The 21,212-nt window shown below is 40.2% G+C and overlaps 1 pseudogene; it reads right to left on the bottom strand.

Annotated features, from left to right (window-relative positions):
* Positions 1 to 6,288: 6,288 nt before the first annotated feature.
* On the bottom strand, positions 6,289 to 10,716 carry LOC128652205 (eomesodermin-like; annotated as a pseudogene).
* Between the last annotated feature and the right edge of the window lie 10,496 nt (positions 10,717 to 21,212).

Here is a 21,212-nt window from a genome sequence, read left to right as displayed (position 1 = left end):
GTCTACTCAAAAAATCTGTCTTTGGGCAACCTTTTGTCTCCCAGTCTCTTACCGTCTGATAAAAGGAAGAAAAGCTCCTGGTTACAAGTCAATGGTACCTACAAATGTGGGGACCATAGGTGTAAGGCCTGTGATTCTGTTGTTGAAGGCACAGACTTTTATTCGTGTTCAACTGGAGATAAGTTTTTGTCCAAGGGATGTATAAAGTGCTCCAGTGTCTGTCGTGTACCTCATAGAGTGTCAGGAACATTCCAAACAGTATGTTGGAATGACAAGCAGGGAAGTCCGGACAAGGATTAGAGAACATCTTGGTTATATCAAATATGAGAAACCATGTTTGGCACTATCAAGACACTTTATTGAGGTGCACGGCAAGGACACCAGATCCTTTAAATGGCGAGGCATTGAAACTATCAAATTGCCTCCCAGAGGAGGGAACAAGGATGAACTTTTGGCCAGGCAGGAGGTGTACTGGATCATGAAGTTAAATACTCAGATACCACATGGATTTAATTCTGAGTTTGACATTATAAACCATTGGAGTAATGATTTGCTTCATGGTCCAGTACACCCCATATTGACGAGTACTTTTAAAACATATATGCTATGGGATAACATTTTAATGAGAGGGCCAGTTAAAAATGAAATCACTAGCATTACACCTATAAATCTCCTTCAAAATAGATGCTTTAACTTGATCACTTGAATTATACTTTTATATGGACAAAAGAAGAGTAACTTTCTTTTTCTGTCTAACTATTAAATCCATTTGGCATGAAAAATAGGGCATATGTTTATAAAATTAGTGTAAGCTTGAACAATATTGTTAGCAAAGCTATTTTGATATTTATCAATTTATTTGTTCTTGTGCTTTTTATACATATGTCTATGCTTAAAATAATGTTGGACTAGAATATATCTATAATTTCTAACTAGTGTGTTCTATTTAGCCAACGAATTGGCATCTAGAAGGTTTTGTTGTTTTGTTGTCTTATCATTTCTATATCGTTATCTCATTATTTGATATGCTTCTCTTTTTTCTGTAACGTTGCAATACCATGTTTGTTCTTTACATTCACAAAATACCTTATAGCATGCTCTTGGATCTAGAACTGCATATACTGGCCATTTATTTACTGTTTCTGTTACCTGACATCAGACTTGACATATGTATATATTCCTCTATGTCCATTCCCATTTCCCGATTTCTTCTTAAGAGTGAAATAAGTATTTGATTGTGTGCACTCACAATGGTTAATAGGGGTGTGTTTAGCACCAACCAATAACCATTGGGGTGTGTTTAGCACCAACCAATAACCATCTCTTTTGTAACCTTTTTAAGAAGGCACTTACCTGTGCCTAATCAGGTTTATGAGTACGGCACTAGCCAAAACGCGTAAAACCTGATACTCTCTGTATGTGTATCATGTTTGTAATTTTAATTTGAAAAATAAAGGCTGCTTTTATATATTTTTCGGATATTGGGATCGACTTCCTTTTTTCTACTTAGTACTATTTTTAGCACTATAATCCCTGTAACTGTGGGCCTGGCACACACGCTGGGAGGAAGGCAACTGCATTTAGATTACACTAGCTTACTGATGTTTCACAGTCAAAAAAGTTTTTTTTTAAAATATTTACAATACTGTTATAACAAATATGATTGGTGGCACTAGTTGGCAAGTGGGCCTGGCACACACGCTGGCAGGCAGGCAACTGCAATTCAATTGCACTAGCAGACTGATGATTCACAGTCAAAAAATGTTTTATTTTAAATATTTACAATAGTGTTATAACAAATATGATTGGTGGCACTAGTTAGCAAGTGGGCCTGGCACACACGCTGGCAGGCAGGAAACTGCAATTCAATTGCACTAGCAGACTGATGATTCACAGTCAAAAAAAGTTTTTATTTTAAATATTTACACTACTGTTATAACAAATATGATTTGTGGCACTAGTTGGAAAGTGGGCCTGGCACACACGCTGGCAGACAGGCAACTGCAATTAAATAACTAGCAGACTGATATTAAAGTTTTTTTTTACAAAATTTAAACTAATGTTACACCAGATAGGAGTGGTGGCACAGAGGATGGAAGTAGGCACAGTATATGCTGGCAGCCTGACACACAGGCTGGCACTAATGGCAGCCAGGCTGGCCTGGCAACTAAAATTAAATAACACTAGAAGAGGACTGATATAAAAGTTTTTTTTTTTAAATTTAAACTAATGTTGCACCAATAAGTGGTGGAAAAAAGAGCTATTAATCACAGTATATGATGTGGGCCTTACACACAGGCCTGATGGAAAATGAAATTAGATTACACTAGCAAAATGATGTAAAAGTATTTTTTTTTAATTTAAAATAATGTTAACCAGATATCAGTGGTGGCACAGAAGAATTAATCACAGTATATGATGTGGGCCTGACACACAGGCCTGATAGAAAATGAAATTAGATTACACTAGCAAAATGAAGTAAAAGTTTTTTTTTTAAATTTACACTAATGATTGTTAAGCAGATATCAGTGGTGGCACAGAGCAAAAAAACACAGTATATGATGTAAGCCTGACACACAGGCCTAATAGAAAATGAAATTAGATTACACTAGCAAAATTATGTAAATGTTTTTTTTTTTTAATTTTACACTAATGTTACACCAGATATCAGTGGTGGCACAGAGCAATTAATCACAGTATATGATGTGTGCCTGACACACAGGCCTGATTGAAAATGAAATTAGATTACACTAGCAAAATGATGTAAAAGTTTTTTTTTTTTTTAAATTTACACTAATGATTGTTAAGCAGATATCAGTGGTGGCACAGAGCAATTAACCACAGTATATGCTGTGAGTCTGACACACAGGCCTGATAGAAAATGAAATTAGATTACACTAGCAAAATGATTTAAAAGTTTTTTGTTTTTTTTTAATTTTACACTAATGTTACACCAGATATCAGTGGTGGCACAGAGCAATTAATCACAGTATATGATGTGGGTCTGATACACAGGCCTGATAGAAAATGAAATTAGATTACACTAGCAAAATGATGTAAAAGTTTTTTTAAAAATTTACACTAATGTTAAGCAGATATCAGTGGTGGCACTAATCATGGTATATGCTGTGAGCCTCACACACAGGCTGACAGCCAGGCAAATGTAAATAAAATTACAAATTTAAAAAAAAAAAAAAACGACTGAAGTTCTAGCCCTAAAAAGGGCTTTTTGGGCTGAAGTTCTAGCCCTAAAAAGGGCTTTTTGGGGTGCTGTCCTTACAGCAGAGATTAGATGAGTCCTTCAGGACTGTAGTGGACACTAAATACACTAGCCTAGCTATCTATTTCCCTATAAAATCACAAGCAGCAGCACTAACCCTCCTCTCACTAAGAAAGCAGGATCGTAATGAATCTAAAATGGCAGCTGCCCAGGAGTTGGGAGGGTCTGGGAGGGAGTGTCTGCTGCTGATTGGCTCAAATGTGTCTGCAGGCTGTGAGATACACAGCTATCTATTTCCCTATAAAATCACAAGCAGCAGCACTAACCCTCCTCTCACTAAGAAAGCAGGATCGTAATGAATCTAAAATGGCAGCTGCCCAGGAGTTGGGAGGGTCTGGGAGGGAGTGTCTGCTGCTGATTGGCTCAAATGTGTCTGCAGGCTGTGAGATACAGGGTCAAAGTTTCCTCAATGATGACGAATAGGGGGCGGATCGAACATTGCATTTGTTCGCCCGCCGCGGCGAACGCGAACAAGCTAAGTTGGCCGGGAACTGTTCTCCGGTGAACAGTTCGCGACATCACTACTTCTGATCAACACTATCTGTTAATTTGTCTTTTTTACTTTTAGTGTACCAAAAATAATAATAATTAACCCTTTCAGTGCTGATTAGATTTTTTTTTCGGGTGGTTATAGGATTAGGAATTGGGGTGTGAAATGGGAATTGGGGTGGAAGTGGGAATTGGTGGGTGGGTTGAGGGATTTAGTATTAGGTATGAGTTAAGAAATTGAACCCTTTCAGTGCTGTTTTTTATGGTGATCAGTATTGTTTTATTTTTGGGTGGTGTGTAGGGTTTCTTTTGTTGGGTGGAAGCGGGAATTGGGGGTGGAAGTGGGAATTGGTGGGTGAGTTGTGGAAAGTTGTGTTAGGTAGGGGTAAAAAAATGTTTTCCCTTTTTTCATTATGGCATCTTAGTATTCCGCAGAAGAGGCTTAGCCATTCACACAGGAATTTACATTTGCTGTATCTCATAATGACACTCTAACAGCATCAGATAAGTACAACTTCTAGTGATGGTGCTCCCAGTCTGTCGCCATCTACAAAGAGGCGTTCCCAATGTTCACAACATCCAACAAACTTAACTGCCCCTGAAATAACCCCCTTTACGTCAATTCCTGGCATCGCAACCTGCATTTCAGTTTGTGAGCCAATAAATTATTTTAGCCTGTTTCTGACCAACAACATGTCTTGTTAATGGGTATAGTGAGAAAACAAAATGAATCTTATTACTGGCACCAGCACCCCACCCTGGTTACTACTCTTTTTCCAGGGATTATGTAGAGGGAATAATATGAACAGCTTCTGCATTTTCTTCTTTTTAATGATAATGCCGCCTGTAGAAATGACCCCTTGCATGATAGGCTATACAAGATAAGGCCCTTGATAAAATACCTGCCTGAAAAGCTTTCAGAAAATTATACTCCTCACCAGAACATCTGTGTAGATGAGTCCCTGATCAAATTTAAGGGTAGATTGCTGCTGTACCAAAAAAGCAGACATGAGAATGTCATACACTTTACCAGAATTTAAAGATCTTGTCAGATATTTTGTTTAACCAGACCCCTAATTGTTCCAACATTTGAATCAGATAATGTCCTGAGACTTTGCGGCAAGCACTTTAATTATAGGATCCCCCAAAGCCAGAAAAAAAGTCACTCCAAAAAAAGTGCAGAGTCTGTTACAAAAAAGGAGTTAGGAGAGACTCTAGCTATGATTACCCTTCCTGCCTATCTCTACCTGACCCATGTATTAAAGACTGTTTCAAAGTTTTCTATACAAAGTTAAACTATTGATTCAAATGACTCTTTGGGGTCAATTTATCAAGCTCCATAACCTGTCCGCCTGCTCTGAGGCGGCGGACAGAAATCAACCGGATCAAATATGATCGGGTTGATTGACACCCCCTGCTAGCGGCCGATTGGCCGTGAATCTGCAGGGGGCGGTATTGCACCAGCAGTTCATTAGAACTGCTTGCTTCATTAGAACTGCTTGTGCAATGATAAATGCCGACAGCGTATGTGCACCGGACATGATATGCTACATTGTATCATGTCCGCTCGCATATTAATAAATTGACCCCTTTATGTTTTCTTGATTTATTTATTTTTACTATTCTGTATTCCTTACCTCCTGATTACTCTTGGTCAGCTGTCTGTACCAACTTTTTAGTTTGTTATACTGACTACTCTAACTTCATGGATCTCCTGACCTTGGCCTGTCCCTTTTTACATTAAGCCCAGCCACTCTAAGGTCATGATAAATTAGCTAAACAAAACAACACAAAATACCAGATTTAGTATACCCTTTATTTATTGTTTTGTGTGTTTCTCTCTCAGCTGCACTACATTTATTAAAATTTACAAACCATTATATACAAAGAAATTAAACAGACATACGTGCCAGATCAATCAATAATCGACTTTACATTTATACAATATTTGCCATAAAGACTATTTTCAATGTATTTATACCAATAAACAGTGGAAAATACATTCTAGATCTATAAATCAAAATGATCGTCCTACTCAATACTATTTACAACAGACCAGTGCATTTAATGTCTTGCAATTCCGTAAATACAGTGGTTACCTTAAAAGATTAAAAGACATCTATATGCATACAATATACTCCACCATATCCAACAGTGTATCTACACAAACTGTACATTCCTTTCTTTACATAACTAAATCACATAAAAAAAAATAATTATTGGAAAACTGCTCATTATAACCAAGCAGGTGTTATCCATTAAAAAATGAATTTTGTCAAGTTTAGACTTTATGGTTTGAAATTTTTTCAGACTTTGCAACAGACAGAAACTTTGTCACTTTCATTTCAGAGAATTGTATATCCATATTTCTCAGGCTGAAAGGCAAAGCTATATTTTTGGCATTAAATGCAAAGACCCACAACCCATGGTCACTGAGACATTTAATAACTAATATAGCTATGTATATATATATATATATATATATATATATATATATATATATATATATATATAATTATTTAGGAACTAGAGTAAAACGCATAGTAGCCCAAACTTTTGGGTGCATCTTTGTAGTCCTCAGATGCAATGGCCTCACATTTTATAGGGGGAGAGTTTTCATTGCTGGAAGTGCTAGGAGAAAGCCTTCTTCTCTTGCAAGCCCCTGTGTACACACCAGAATCATTAAAGTCCAGAGATTTTATGGAAGGGGGTGTCTGTAGGGAAACCAATTGGACTTGATTTTGAAGACCATGACAAACCTGAGGACATTTTCTGCTGCTAAGGAGATCCTCTAATTCCCCATCCAGTCATGGAAACAAACGCTGGATAGTATGCCATGTGGTGAGAAGTCTGGACAGGAAAGGACTTGATGCCATAAGTGAGCAGAGAACTGGATAAGTAGTCAGTTTCGTATGGGCACATGTCTAGTTTGTTGGCATTAGCTTGCTGTACAGGAGTCACAAGCCACCTTTGTAGTGGAGCATTTGCCACCTCTTCATGAGTCTGAGGGAACAGCAACTCACTGGTCTGGGGTACAGTTCTCTCCCTGCTGTAGTATCTGGCAGGGGGCAATTTGTTGACGAATTGCTCTTGGAAGAAAGTCTGAATGCTGTAGCGGGCTCCGGGCACTATCTGATGTGATCTAGGAGAATCCGCAGGAGATGTTGTTAATCTGTCACTTTCTGAAGCCGTGTACATGGAGTCGTAGTTTTTCCTGAAGCCTTTTGCAAACAGATTTGCCTTAATGGCCTTAATTTTTATTCCAAGGGTGGCAATATTGTCTGAAAGGCAGCATAGGCCAATAAAATATGTCAGATTTACATGTAGAAAGACTGAAATGGGCAAGCCTTATATTTGGCCCTGGGACTTCCTGAAGCCCCATAAAACCTGTACATGTAGGGAATTGTTGTACTCATTGGACAGAAATGAACACTAATATGGATGTTTTATAGAAGTAAAACATATAAGAATGATGATATAAACAGTGATAGTGCAGAGTTTGTGTGAAAAGCTCAAAACAACAAAACAAAACATGACCACTAAATTTGGCAAGCTCTTGTGACTAAAGTGGCTAGAAAAAAAAAGACTGGAGATACCCCCATTGGAATACCCTGGGTTGTCTACTTTTGCAAATGGTATGCCATCATAGGTGTAATTTTCATTCCTGAGCTGCCATACTGCCTTAAAGGTGACAGAGGCTCGAAAATTAATATGTCAAATCTCCATGGCTCATATTTGGACCTGTAATAACTGGAAATCACAGAAAACCTGTACATGTGGGGTATTGCTTTATTCATCAGTCATCATTGAACACAAATATTGGTGTTTTATAGCAGTAAAACCTATTAGGATTATGAAATTCACAATAAAAAAAAATTGTGTTTGTGCTTGAAAAAAATAAAATTTCTTAATTTCTCACACTTACTTAGATTTATCGTTCATATATCAATATCTGACTTAAAAAGAAAGCCCTATTTGTCCTCTAAGAAACAATATATAATAAGCGTGGGTGCACTTACTGTGAAAGAGGTAAATTATGGTTGAAAAGGTCAATTTCTAGTTTTTGTTTATGTTTAGTACTTGGACAATTGTCTGCACCCTTAAGGGGTTAACTGCAAAAAAAATTGGAACGTGCCCCTTTTATAACAAATAATCAAAATTAACATAAACAATTTTATTTTATATTAATATACAAATATATTAACCTTTTCAAAGTTTTGTATAACATTTAGTAAACTAGTGAATCAAACTATTCTAAACAGGATATTCTAATGTTCAAATGTCACTCCTACAATAGTTCATGAACTCTTTCAAATTACATTTACTTGTGTAGAAAGATCGGCTAGTTTATATTTTGATCTCTAGATACAGAGTTATTATGGACATTGGCATAATATATTTTTAATATATGTAACAAGTACTTTTCACTATCTTTTGGAATATTATCAATGCAATGCATCAATGTGTGTATGTGTATCTTGAAGCATACAAGAACAAAATAAGAAAAACAGTATAGAATAGCATTAACACATTATCCTGATGACAATACATCCTAATATTTTACAATTCTTGAGGGAGAGAGAGACCAGACAGGTGTTTCATGCATGGAGAACTGGAAACAATCTAACTGTACATAACATTAAAATAATTCAGAATATTTTAAGCAAGATTGTCAATCTAATTATCCAGGAAGAACAGCACATTTAAAATCTTTAGCCACTTAAAATATTAGGTGGTAGGAAGTGCCAAGACGGCACCTGGGCACCTGTGTGTCCACGGATTTCTTTTGTTTTTAAAAAAGACATATCATTGCCACACTTAAAAATAACCCATAGAAATGCTAGAACATACCAAGGCTTTTGCAAAAAGAATACGTAGAATTTTGCCATACAAGATACACAATACACAGAGTTGCTATTGTTTAATAGTATAAAATTGATAATATAAACCACAAGAACAGCTGTAAAGCCATTGGAGGAGCAGGAGGAGATAGACCTTCCACACGACAAAAAGCTCCTAAGAGATAAATAGATTCCTTTATGAATGTAGATTCACACCATCAGAAGCCCTGCTTCACTACTACATTCATTTAGATCAGCCTGCTAAATTATACATTGGAGCAATGTGACATTTTTTTAGAAGAGGGCCTGATTCTACTGCCCACTCCACCTGTGCCTTTGTCACTATGATTTTCATCCCATTTTTTAGTTAACTACCTCTACGGTTGTTCTTTTTTAACATGCCATGTTTTGTCTATCAATCTGCCACTCCACCACCACTTACTTCCTATTGCCAAATCTGCTACTGTAGAAATGGATAGACAGAATCCTGGAATGGGGAGCTTACCTATTCTTAGCTAAACCATTTTGACCAATGTGGGTATCATTAACAGACACTAAAGGTATAAGTTAATTGAGATATTAATTGTTTTCTAGTCTGGAACCAATAATACAGAGAATAGATAGCTGGAATCTGGTCAATACAGCAAAAGAGTAATCAGCGAACAGGCCAAGGTTCAGAATCAAAAGAGCAGTCCAAAACAATGCATCAGAGTAGGAGGATAAAATTCAAAAGCCCAAACATCAGAGTAACGTTCTAAAGTTCAGAAAACAGCAAATTAATATACAGTTAACTTATCTCAATAGAAGGGTCAGACAGGTTGCATAATCTAAAAACTTTGGTGGTCATCATCAGGGAAAGCACTAAAAGGGAGTCTAAGATGACCTTTTTAACACCTCACATTCAGGCTTTGCAACAGGAACAAGACCAAGAGTCATTTCCAATGAAAAATAATATAAAAAAGTGCTAAATTTAGCGTAAAGCTTACTTAACAAATTCCAGGCAAGTCATAAGCAATATCCAAAGAGCAAGCTGGGCTAAACAGATTCTATTTTGTGTGACCCCCAACTCCTGCTGCAGAAATCCTTCTTCCCTCAGCACTTGGGTACCACAGTGCACTGAGAGCTGTGCTTTCCTGAGGACACCCTAACTTAGTTAAGTACAGCTTGGTTCTGGCCACTCATGATATTGACAAAAGGGCAATTTTGTAGAAAAATGTGGTTAGTTTATCTCACACAAATGGGTAAGTTTATCATTTGGAGGATTTTAGGCATATGGTATGTGGAATCATTAGCGTTTGGTTTACAATGATATGTGTAATTAATTGATATGATGATTACTCACATTATTGAAAACCTTTTTTTTTTTTTTTTTTAAATATCATATTAAAAAGCTAAAAGTTTTAACTGGTGCTATTCACCCCTTACATCCTTATTTTAGATATTTATATTTTTTTGGATTTCAGATACCTACTAATGATAAGACTAATTGAGTGCTAAGAAGGATATTAGAGTCATTCAATACTGTCCGCCACCATACATCATTGCCGAATCAGAAACATAATCTCCTCCATCAAGAAAATGAAAAAGTAGGGGAGGAGTTGGCAGCCGGAGTGGCAAGGCGCCTTGTTAGTGAGCTCCGGACAAAACACCTTAATAACTTTAATATTTACGCACACATAGACTTATATCACCCCATACTGGGCAATTTAGACAAAGAAGCTCCAATATACCTCCGTACCATCTTAAAACCTGACAGGAGGAACATGATTACTGTATGTGGAGAGAGTTCTGGATCTCCGGTAGCGGCAGACCTAGGCCACAAGTCTTGACCACGTCTTTCTAGCCACAACAAGTGACCGTCTGTATGTAAGTATGGGAAGTTGAGCAGCTATTCCCACACCCTAAGCCACTGATCTAACCCAGAAGGTGAGCAGTAAATGGCCCAACCTTCCCAGAACTCTCAGAAGCCATGTGGTTAAGTCGCAGTTGAGAACACATGCTGGAGCTGGGACATAATAAGCTCAATTGACTAATCTGTTGCTGGTGACTACTCTGAGCCGGTGAGCCATAGGCATTACAATTTGGAAACAGTAGTACGTACAGCATGGTACCTCACTGACCAGGCTGAAGGAGACAGTTGACTAATAGAGAAGCACTGCCACAACTACACAGAGTACACTGACCATAACTTACAAAAAAACTAATTGCGATAGCACTCCACTATTAATGATGGGGATGCCCTGTATTATGTCCCTTTAAATTTGTATGTACATTAGGGCTAGTGCTTGTGCATGAGGACAATTTGTGGGGTGAAGTCAGAACAAGTTGACCAAAGTATGCACTTATAATAGCATCTCTGTGTCCCCTAGATTATCATCTATTTCAACTGGTGAATGAACATAGCTGCAATTAAAATATAACTTTTATTGGAGTAACATTAAAAAGATGTGTGTGTTTAAAAACACAAATATGATACGGTGGTACTCACTAATGATATAACATATATACCATTATATGTCTGATTTAGCTTAAGTATAAATTATACTTTGAATTCCTAAGGGTTATATAAATAGCACCCTGAGGACATTATTAAATCTCTAAGATGATTGGGCAGTTATGGTCAGAGATTGTATCAGATGTGATTGTGCACTATATTACAAGTGGAGCAAGCAATAACCCTTACCCTTGTGTTGTGATATAAATGACCACTGAAGTCGATATACTATCGCTTGCGGGAAGCCGAAGTTGCAATATTGCAATTGCTATAATGATATAAAACCTAAAACTCTGCTTGTGTGCAAACCTGATTGCATTTTACCAAGTGTACTAACCCGACATGAAATATTAATATTTCACATTCCAATAGAAGATGATGTTCTATTCAATATATATGATATTTTGCTGGTAAATATATATATTTATTTATTTATTTATAAAATATTTTACCAGGAAGGATACATTGAGATTTCTCTCGTTTTCAAGTATGTCCTGGGATCACAAAACATTGCATTGATACAATAGGGTACAATAAAATACAAAACAATAATAATACACAATATATGCAAAAATTTAACATAGAACAGGTAGGAAATATATAATCAACCATGACAGGTGCATTCTGTTTTGAGATATGTAGAGAGGGATCTCTTAAAGGATATTAGGCTTGGGGAAGTTTTTAAAGTGTGCGGGAGGTCATTCCATAACTGTGGCGCTCGGTAGGTAAAGGAGGATCGAGCTGCTTTCTTTTTGTATTGAGGTAAGCTAAATAATGGGCTGCTACTGGATCGGAGGTTATAGGAGGTGGGAATAGCTGGGGAGAGCATTCTGCTCAGGTAGGGTGGGAGCTTCCCAGAAAGGCTCTTAAACACAAGGCAGGAAAGATGGAGGGTGCGTCTGGATTCCAGCGTCAGCCAGTTTAGTTCTTTTAGCATGTCACAATGGTGGGTCCTGTAGTTTGTGAAAAAGGAAAAAATTATGGGTTAACTCTGCTGTGAAATCCTATTAAGCCTGTGAAAACAAGAGGAATCTCTCAACCTCTAAACAAATACTGAAGTGAAAAAAGAATAACATGGATTCTAGATGAAACCATTAAATTCGAATAACACAGGCGCTATAAAGCTTAAAATAGTGTGGTGAAAAAATAGTATAAATAAATATTATAAATTGTGTACAAACACGTGTAAATATAAATTAAATTCTGTGCAAACACAAAAAAGCCAATAAATTTGAGAAAACAGAAAATTGATGTGCAAGATTCTGCATATATTTAATAACAAAATAAAATAAAATGTGAACAAAATAAAATTTGAACATGTTTAAAAACGAAATACAAAGTGGCAAATGCGCTGATCAGACGCAGTTACATGTGCAGTATACAAATGGCAACAGTTACTGAATTAAACAATTATTAGAAACAACAGGGGATGAAATAAGAGATCTCTTTAATCCAAAGGTCATCCGAAGAAGCGGTCTTTGTTGAGCCCAGGTTGAGGATATTTCAGTCAGGCTGGAACGAGACGAGAGACCGATGAAACAGCAAAAGAGGCACCAATATAAGGTTAACACTAATACTTACACCGGAATCGGTGATGCGAACATGTGAACTCCTCTCAGTGGCTTAGTCTCCGGACAGCAGGAACAGCAGCTTGAACACACCGTACAAGAGTGGCGATGAAATAAAGCCAGGTATTGTTTTCACAAACACCTTTGCACGCAGGTAAATGATATCCTGCATTATACTTATTAACCCCTAATCTGCCGCCTCCTACACCACTGCCACCTACATTATACTTATTAACCACTATTCTGCCACCCCCTACACCGCCGCCACATACATAAAGTTATTAACCCCTATCCCGCCGCTCCCGGAGCCCACCGCAACTAAATAAAGTTATTAACCCCTAAACCGCCATCCCCCCACATCGCCATAAACTAAATTAACCTATTAATATTAAATATTAACTCATCCCTATCTTATAATAAATTTAAACTTACCTTTAGAATTAAATTAAACTATATTAAACTATTAATTAACCTACCCTAACTATTATACTAAAATTACATTAAACTATATTAAAATAAAAATTATTCTACCCTAACTATTATACTAAAATAATAATTAATCTACCCTAACTTTTAAACTAAAATTACATTAAACTACAAATTAAAATAACTATATTCTATATTTAAACACCTAACCCTATTTAAATAATTTAAATCTACACTAAAAAATTACTAAGTTACAAAAAACTTACAACTAAGTTACCAAAAATAACAAACACTAAATTACACAAAAAATAAACACTAAGTTACAAAAAATAAAAAAGAAATTATCAAGGATTTAAACTAATTACACCTAATCTAAGGGCCCTATGAAAAAAAAACCCCTCAAAATTAAAAAAAACCTAACTTACAATAAACTACAAATAGCCCTTAAAAGGGCCTTTTGCGGGGCATTGCCCTAAAGAAATCAGCTCTTTTACCTGTAAAAAAAATATACAAACAACCCCCCAACAGTAAAACCCACCACCTACACAACCAACCCCCCAAATAAAAAGCTAACTAAAAAAAAACTAAGCTCCCCATTGCCCTGAAAAGGGCATTTGGATGGGCATTGCCCTTAAAAGGGCATTTAGCTCTTTTGCAGCCCAAAACCATAATCTAAACATAAAACCCACCCAATAAACCCTTAAAAAATCCTAACACTAACCCCTGAAGATCGACTTACAGTTTTGAAGATCCGACATCCATCCTCCAAGAAGCCGGGAGAAGTCTTCATCCAAGCGGCAAGAAGTCTTCCAAGAAGCCGGCTGAAGTCTTTATCCAAGCCCGTAGAAGTCTTCACCCAGATGGCATCTTCTATCTTCCTCTTCAAGACATCTGAGACTGCAGCCTCTTCTAGCCTGCTCTCCTTTCTGCTTGTCTCTCCCATGCCACAGCCACTGCCCTCCCCCCGCCTACCAGCACAGCACAGGTAACTCCCTTTGTTAAGTTTCTTCCAGCAGCCACTGCCCTGCCCCCCGCCTCCTAGCCCTCCCACCTCCCAGCCGAAGGCGCGCCAAAGGCCAGCCCATCTGCGCCCGTCCGTGCCTGGACCGGGTCCAGTGCCACTAACCCTGGCTCCCACAACCACCGCCACTATGACGCCAGCACCCTCCTCCATCTTAACACCGGTAGATCATCTGTCTGCCACCACGCATCTCTGACGAACACCATAGGACCCTTCACCTGCCGCAACTGCGCCTTCTCCTCCCTTCAAACCACTAACCTGCCAGTCACCTCACACGCCTTCTCCTCCCTCCGAACCACAAACCTGCCAGTCACCTCATGCAAAAACAACTGCAACCACCTCAACTGCATCCTCCTCAACACCCACTCCGTCCACAAGCACGCCGTCAAAATCTGGAACCTGCTCAACACCACCGCCCCAGATGTTGCCTTCCTTACTGAAACCTGGCTGAACCCCACATCAACGCCAGACATCGCCATCGCCATCCCCATCCCTGATGGATACAAGATCTCCCACAAGGACCGCAGCAACCGACCGGGAGGAGGCATCGCCATCATCCAGAAACACTCCCTCCATGTCACAACCAGCTCCGACTACCACTCACCAGGCTTGGAACACCTACACTTCAAGATCCAGGTCAGTCCCAACACTACCCTCTGTGGCACCCTCATCTACAGACCTCCCGGACCTTGTCCTGCCTTCTGTGACTCCATCACTGACCTCATCGCACCCCACGCCCTCTCCTCAACAGACTAGATCCTCCTCAGTGACCTCAACTTCCACCTAGACAACCCCAATGACCACGACACTGCCAACCTCTTAGAAAACCTTGGAACCATCGGACTAAAGAAACTCGTCAACTCCCCAACCCACTTAGCCGGACACACACTCGACCTTATCTTCTCTGCAGGCAACCACATCTCAATCAACTACATCACCGAACTCCATTTGACTGACCACCATCGCATACATTTTTTCTTCAACAAACCCACCGCACACCTCCGGCAGCACCACCCACCCCACAGAAACTGGAACAACATCACCGAAGACCAACTGCACTCCACCCTGAACAAGTGCCCCCCAGCTACCTCCACAGATGCCAACTTCTCCGCCCGCAACCTCCACCACTGGCTCACAGACTGCACCAACACCCTCGCCTCTCTCAAGAAAACGTCCAACCGTTCAAACGTTCACCCCTGCCCTCCAGGACTCCAAACGCCACTGCAGGCGATTGGAAAGGACCTGGAGATCCAGCAAGACCCCCTCAAATAAAACAGCCTACAAAGAAGCCATCACTACCCACTACCACCTCATCAAAACCACCAAGAAGACAGCCATCCAAGATAGAATCAATGCCAACATCCACAACAGCAAGGAGCTATTCACAGTCATCAAGGAATTCTGCAATACCAACAGCAACACCAACGACATCCCGCCCTCCCAGGACCTCTGCAATAACCTCGCAATGTACTTCCACCGCAAGATCGTCGACATCTATGACAGCTTTGCAACCCAGAACTCACCCACCACCGCCTACCCACCAACTCCCACCGATACCTCACCCAAATACACCACCACCTACTGACCATCTGGAGCCCCCTCACCACAGAGGACACCATCAGAATCATGAGATCGATCCACTCCGGAGCACCCTCGGACCCATGTCCGCATCACATTTTCAACAAAGCGGGTGACACTATCGCCTTCAAGCTCTGCAGCACCATCAACTGCTCCATCGAAACCGGCACCTTCCCAGATGACTGGAAGCACGCAGAATTAAAACCCCTACTGAAAAAACTCACGGCTGACCCCAATGATCTGAAGAACTACCGCCCAATCTCTTTGCTCCCCTTTGCGGCCAAAGTCATCGAGAAGTCCATCAACGCGCAACTCGTTGACTACATCGATGCCAACCACACCCTGGACCCCTCCTAATCCGGTTTCAGGAGCAACCACAGCACCGAGACCGCTCTCCTCGCTGCCACAGACGACATCCTTGCCCTACTCGACTGAGGAGAGACCGCTGCCCTCATTCTCCTAGCCCTCTCAGCAGCATTCGACACTGTCTCCCACCTCACCCTCCGCAACTGACTACACGATGCCGGCATACGCGAAAAAGCCCTGGAATGGATCACCTCCTTCCTCACCGGCAGAACCTAGAAAGTTAGACTCCCACCCTTCACCTCCAAGCCCACAGAAATCAACTGTGGTGTACCCCAAGGCTCTTCGCTGAGCCCCACCCTATTCAACATCTACATGGCCCCTCTCTCCGCAATCGCCCAACGACATGACCTCAACATCGTCTCCTATGCCGATGACACCCAGCTAATCATTTCACTCACCAGTGACCCCACCACCACCAAGAGAAACGCTCATTAAGGGCTGACAGCAGTCGCCACCTGGATGAACTACAACTGCAGACAAGACCGAAGTCCTCCTCCTTGGTCCCACCACATCCGCTTGGAATAACTCATGGTGGCCCACAGCCCTCGGACACTCTCCAACCCCCACCGACCATGCACGAAATCTAGGTGTCATCCTGGACTCATTGCTTTCCATGGACCGGCAAATCAACGCCGTCTCATCTGCATGCTTCCACACACTTCACCTGCTGCGAAAGATCTTCAAATGGATCCCAACTGAGACCAGGAAGACTGTCACTCACGCCCTCGTCAGCAGCCGACTGGACTATGGTAACACACTCTAAGCCGGCACCACCATCAAGCTCCAAAAGAGACTACAGCGCATCGAGAACTCCTCGGCCAGACTAATCCTTGACATCCCTCATCAATGCCACATCACCAAACACCTGCGGGACCTGCACATACAAAAGAATAACCTTCAAGCTTCTCACCCACGCATTCAAGGCCCTCCACAACATCGGTCCCGAATACTTGAACCACCGCGTTACCTTCTACACCCCTATCCAGACAACTTCCATCGGCCGACCAAGCCCTCGCTGTCATCCCCCGCATCAGGAAAACTCCAGCGGGAGGCAGATCCTTCTCTCACTGGGCAGCCAAGACTTGGAACACCCTCCCGCTGCACCTCAGACAAGCTACCACCCTAACTAAGTTCAGAAAGGACCTCAAGACCTGGCTCTTTGACTGAACTGCAACCCTCAGCGCCTTGAGTCCCTTACGGGTGAATAGCTGCGCTTTACAAGAACCCAATAGATAGATAGATAGATAGATAGATAGACATCTGACGCAGAGCAACCTCTTCTTCCGACGGACTAACGACGAATGAAGGTTCCTTTAAATGACGTCATCCAAGATGGCGTCCCTTAGATTCCGATTGGCTGATAGAATTCTATCAGCCAATTGGAATTAAGGTACAAAAAATCCTATTGGCTGGTGCAATCAGCCAATAGGATTGAGCTTTCATCCTATTGGCTGATTGCAACAGCCAATAGGATGTTTTCAACCTTAATTCCGATTGGCTGATAGAATTCTATCAGCCAATCGGAATCTAAGGGACACCATCTTGGATGACGTCATTTAAAGGAACCTTCATTCATCGGTAGTCGTCGTCAGAAGCGGATGCTCCGCGTCGGCTGTCTTGAAGATGGAGCCGCTCCGTGCCGGATGGATGAAGATAGAAGATGCCGTCTGGATGAAGACTTCTGCGGGCTTGGATGAAGACTTCGGCCGCTTCGTTGAGGACTTCTTCCGGCTTCTTGGAGGATGGATGTCGGATCTTCAAAACTGTAAGTGAATCCTCTGGGGTTAGTGTTAGTATTTTTTATAGGTTTACTGGGTGGGTTTTAGTTTTAGATTAGGGTTTGGGCTGCAATAGAGCTAAATGCCCTTTTAAGGGCAATGCCCTTCCAAATGCCCTTTTCAGGGCAATGGGGAGCTTAGGTGTTTTTAGTTAGCTTTTTATTTAGGGGGTTGGTTGTGTGGGTGGTGGGTTTTACTGTTTGAGAGGTGTTTGCATTTTTTTTTACAGGTAAAAGAGCTGATTTCTTTGGGGCAATGCCCCGCAAAAGGCCCTTTTAAGGGCTATTGGTAGTTTATTGTAGGCTATGTTTTCTTTTTATTTTGGGGGTGCTTTTTTATTTTTATAGGGCCCTTAGATTAGGTGTAATTAGTTTAAAGCTTTGATAATTTCTTTTTTCTTTTTTGTAACTTGCGCCTAGATTTAGAGTTTTGCGTTAGAAGGGGTGCGCTAGTTACGTGTGTTTTTTTCCCCCCGCACCTTTTAAACAACGCTGGTATTTAAAGTTCTCAGAAGGGCTGTGTTAGGCTCCAAAAAGGGAGCGTACAGGCATATTTACCGCCACTGCAACTCTCAATACCAGCGTTGCTTACGGACGCGGCCAGCTTCAAAAACTTGCTCATGCACGTTTCCCCCATAGGAAACAATGGGGCAGTTTGAGCTGGAAAAAAACAGCAAAAAAGCAGCGTTCAGCTCCTAACGCAGCCCCATTGTTTCCTATGGGGAAATACTTCCTAAGTCTGCACCTAACACCCTAACATGTACCCCGAGTCTAAACACCCCTAACCTTACACTTATTAACCCCTAATCTGCCGCCCCCACTATCGCTGACCCCTGCATATTAGTTTTAACCCCTAATCTGCCGCTCCGTACACCGCCGCAACCAACGTTATCCCTATGTACCCCTAATCTGCTGCCCCTAACACCACCGACCCCTATATTATATTTATTACCCCCTAATATGCCCCCCCAACGTCGCCACTACCAACCGGACCTCGCCGCTACTATAATAAATGTATTAACCCCTAATCCGCCTCGCTCCCAACTCAAAAACCCTATAATAATTAGTATTAACCCCTAATCTGCCCTCCCTAACATCGCTGACACCTAACTTCAAGTATTAACCCCTAATCTGCCGACCAGACCTCGCCACTACTTTTTAACGAAATAAAATAAATCTTATTAAATAAATTAATCCTATTTAAAGCTAAATACTTACCTGAAAAATAAACCCTAATATAGCTACAATATAACTAATAATTATATTGTAGCTATTTTAGGATTAATATTTATTTTACAGGCAACTTTGTATTTATTTTAACTAGGTACAATAGCTATTAAATAGTTAATAACTATTTAATAGCTACCTAGTTAAAATAATTACAAAATTACCTGTAAAATAAATCCTAACCTCAGTTACAATTAAACCTAACACTACACTATCAATAAATTAATCAAATAAACTACCTACAATTATCTACAATTAAATACACTAAATTACAAAAAACAAACACTAAATTACAAAAAAAACAAACACTAAATTACAAATAATAAAAAAGATTACAAGAATTTTAAACTAATTACACCTACTCTAAGCCCCCTAAAAAAATAACAAAGCCCCCAAAATAAAAAAAATGCCCTACTCTATTCTAAAATAAAAATTTAACAGCTCTTTTACCTTACCAGCCCTTAAAAGAGCCTTTTCGGGGCATGCCCCAAAGAAAACAACTCTTTTGCATTTAAATAAACATACAATACTCCCCCAACATAACAACCCACCACCCACATACCCCAAATCTAACCCAAACCCCCCTTAAAAAACCTAATACTAAGCCCCTGAAGATCTTCCTTCCTTATCTTCACCACGCCGGGTATCACCGATCCGTCCAGAAGAGGGTCCGAAGTCTTCATCCTATCCGGCAAGAAGAGGTCCAGAAGAGGGTCCGAAGTCTTCATCTTATCCGGCAAGAAGAGGGCATCCGGACCGATAGACATCTTCATCCAGGCGGCATCTTCTATCTTCTTCCATCTAGCGCGGACCATCTTGAAGCAGTCGACGCAGATCCATTCTCTTCTTCCGGCGACTCCTGACGAATGAAGGTTCCTTTAAGTGACGTCATCCAAGATGGTGTCCCTCAAATTCCAATTGGCTGATAGGATTCTATCAGCCAATCGGAATTAAGGTAGGAAAAATCTGATTGGTTGATTGAATCAGCCAATCAGATTCAAGTTCAATCAGATTGGCTGATCCAATCAGCCAATCAGATTGAGCTTGCATTCTATTGGCTGTTCCGATCAGACAATAGAATGCAAGCTCAATCTGATTGGCTGATTGGATCAGCCAATCCGATTGAACTTGAATCTGATTGGCTGATTCAATCAGTCAATCAGATTTTCCCTACCTTAATTCCGATTGGCTGATAGAATCCTATCAGCCAATCGGAATTCGAGGGACGCCATCTTGGATGAGGTCACTTAAAGGAACCTTCATTCGTCGGGAGTCGCCGGAAGAAGAGGATGGATCTGCGTCGTCTGCTTCAAGATGGTCCCGCTCCACGCCGGATGGAAGAAGATAGAAGATGCCGCCTGGATGAAGATGTCTACCGGTCCGGATGCCCTCTTCTTGCCGGATAGGATGAAGACATCGGACCCTCATCTGGACCTCTTCTTGCCAGATAGGATGAAGACTTCGGACCTTCTTCTGAATGGATCGTCTGAATGGATCGGTGATACCAGGCGTGGTGAAGATAAGGTAGGAAGATCTTAAGGAGCTTAGTGTTAGGTTTTTTAAGGGGAGTTTGGGTTAGATTAGGGGTATGTGGGTGGTGGGTTGTAATGTTGGGGGGTATTGTATGTTTATTTAAATGCAAAAGAGCTGTTTTCTTTTGGGCATGCCCCGCAAAAGGCCCTTTTAAGGGCTGGTAAGGTAAAAGAGCTGTTAATTTTTTATTTTAGAATAGGGTAGGGCATTTTTTTATTTTGGGGGGCTTTGTTATTTTTTTAGGGGGCTTAGAGTAGGTGTAATTAGTTTAAAATTCTTGTAATCTTTTTTTATTTTTTGTAATTTAGTATTTGTTTTTTTTGTAATTTATTGTTTGTTTTTGTAATTTAGTTTAGTGTATTTAATTGTAGATAATTGTAGGTAGTTTATTTAATTAATTTATTGATAGTGTAGTGTTAGGTTTAATTGTAACTTAGGTTAGGATTTATTTTACAGGTAATTTTGTAATTATTTTAACTAGGTAGCTATTAAATAGTTATTAACTATTTAATAGCTATTGTACCTAGTTAAAATAAATACAAGGTTGCCTGTAAAATAAATATTAATCCTAAAATAGCTACAATATAATTATTAGTTATATTGTAGCTATAT

This window comes from Bombina bombina, chromosome 3, assembly GCF_027579735.1.
Source record: "Bombina bombina isolate aBomBom1 chromosome 3, aBomBom1.pri, whole genome shotgun sequence".
Taxonomy (NCBI): Eukaryota; Metazoa; Chordata; class Amphibia; order Anura; family Bombinatoridae; genus Bombina; species Bombina bombina.
The sequence above is the reverse complement of the archived record's forward strand: the minus strand, read 5'-3'. Positions and strand labels throughout refer to the sequence as shown.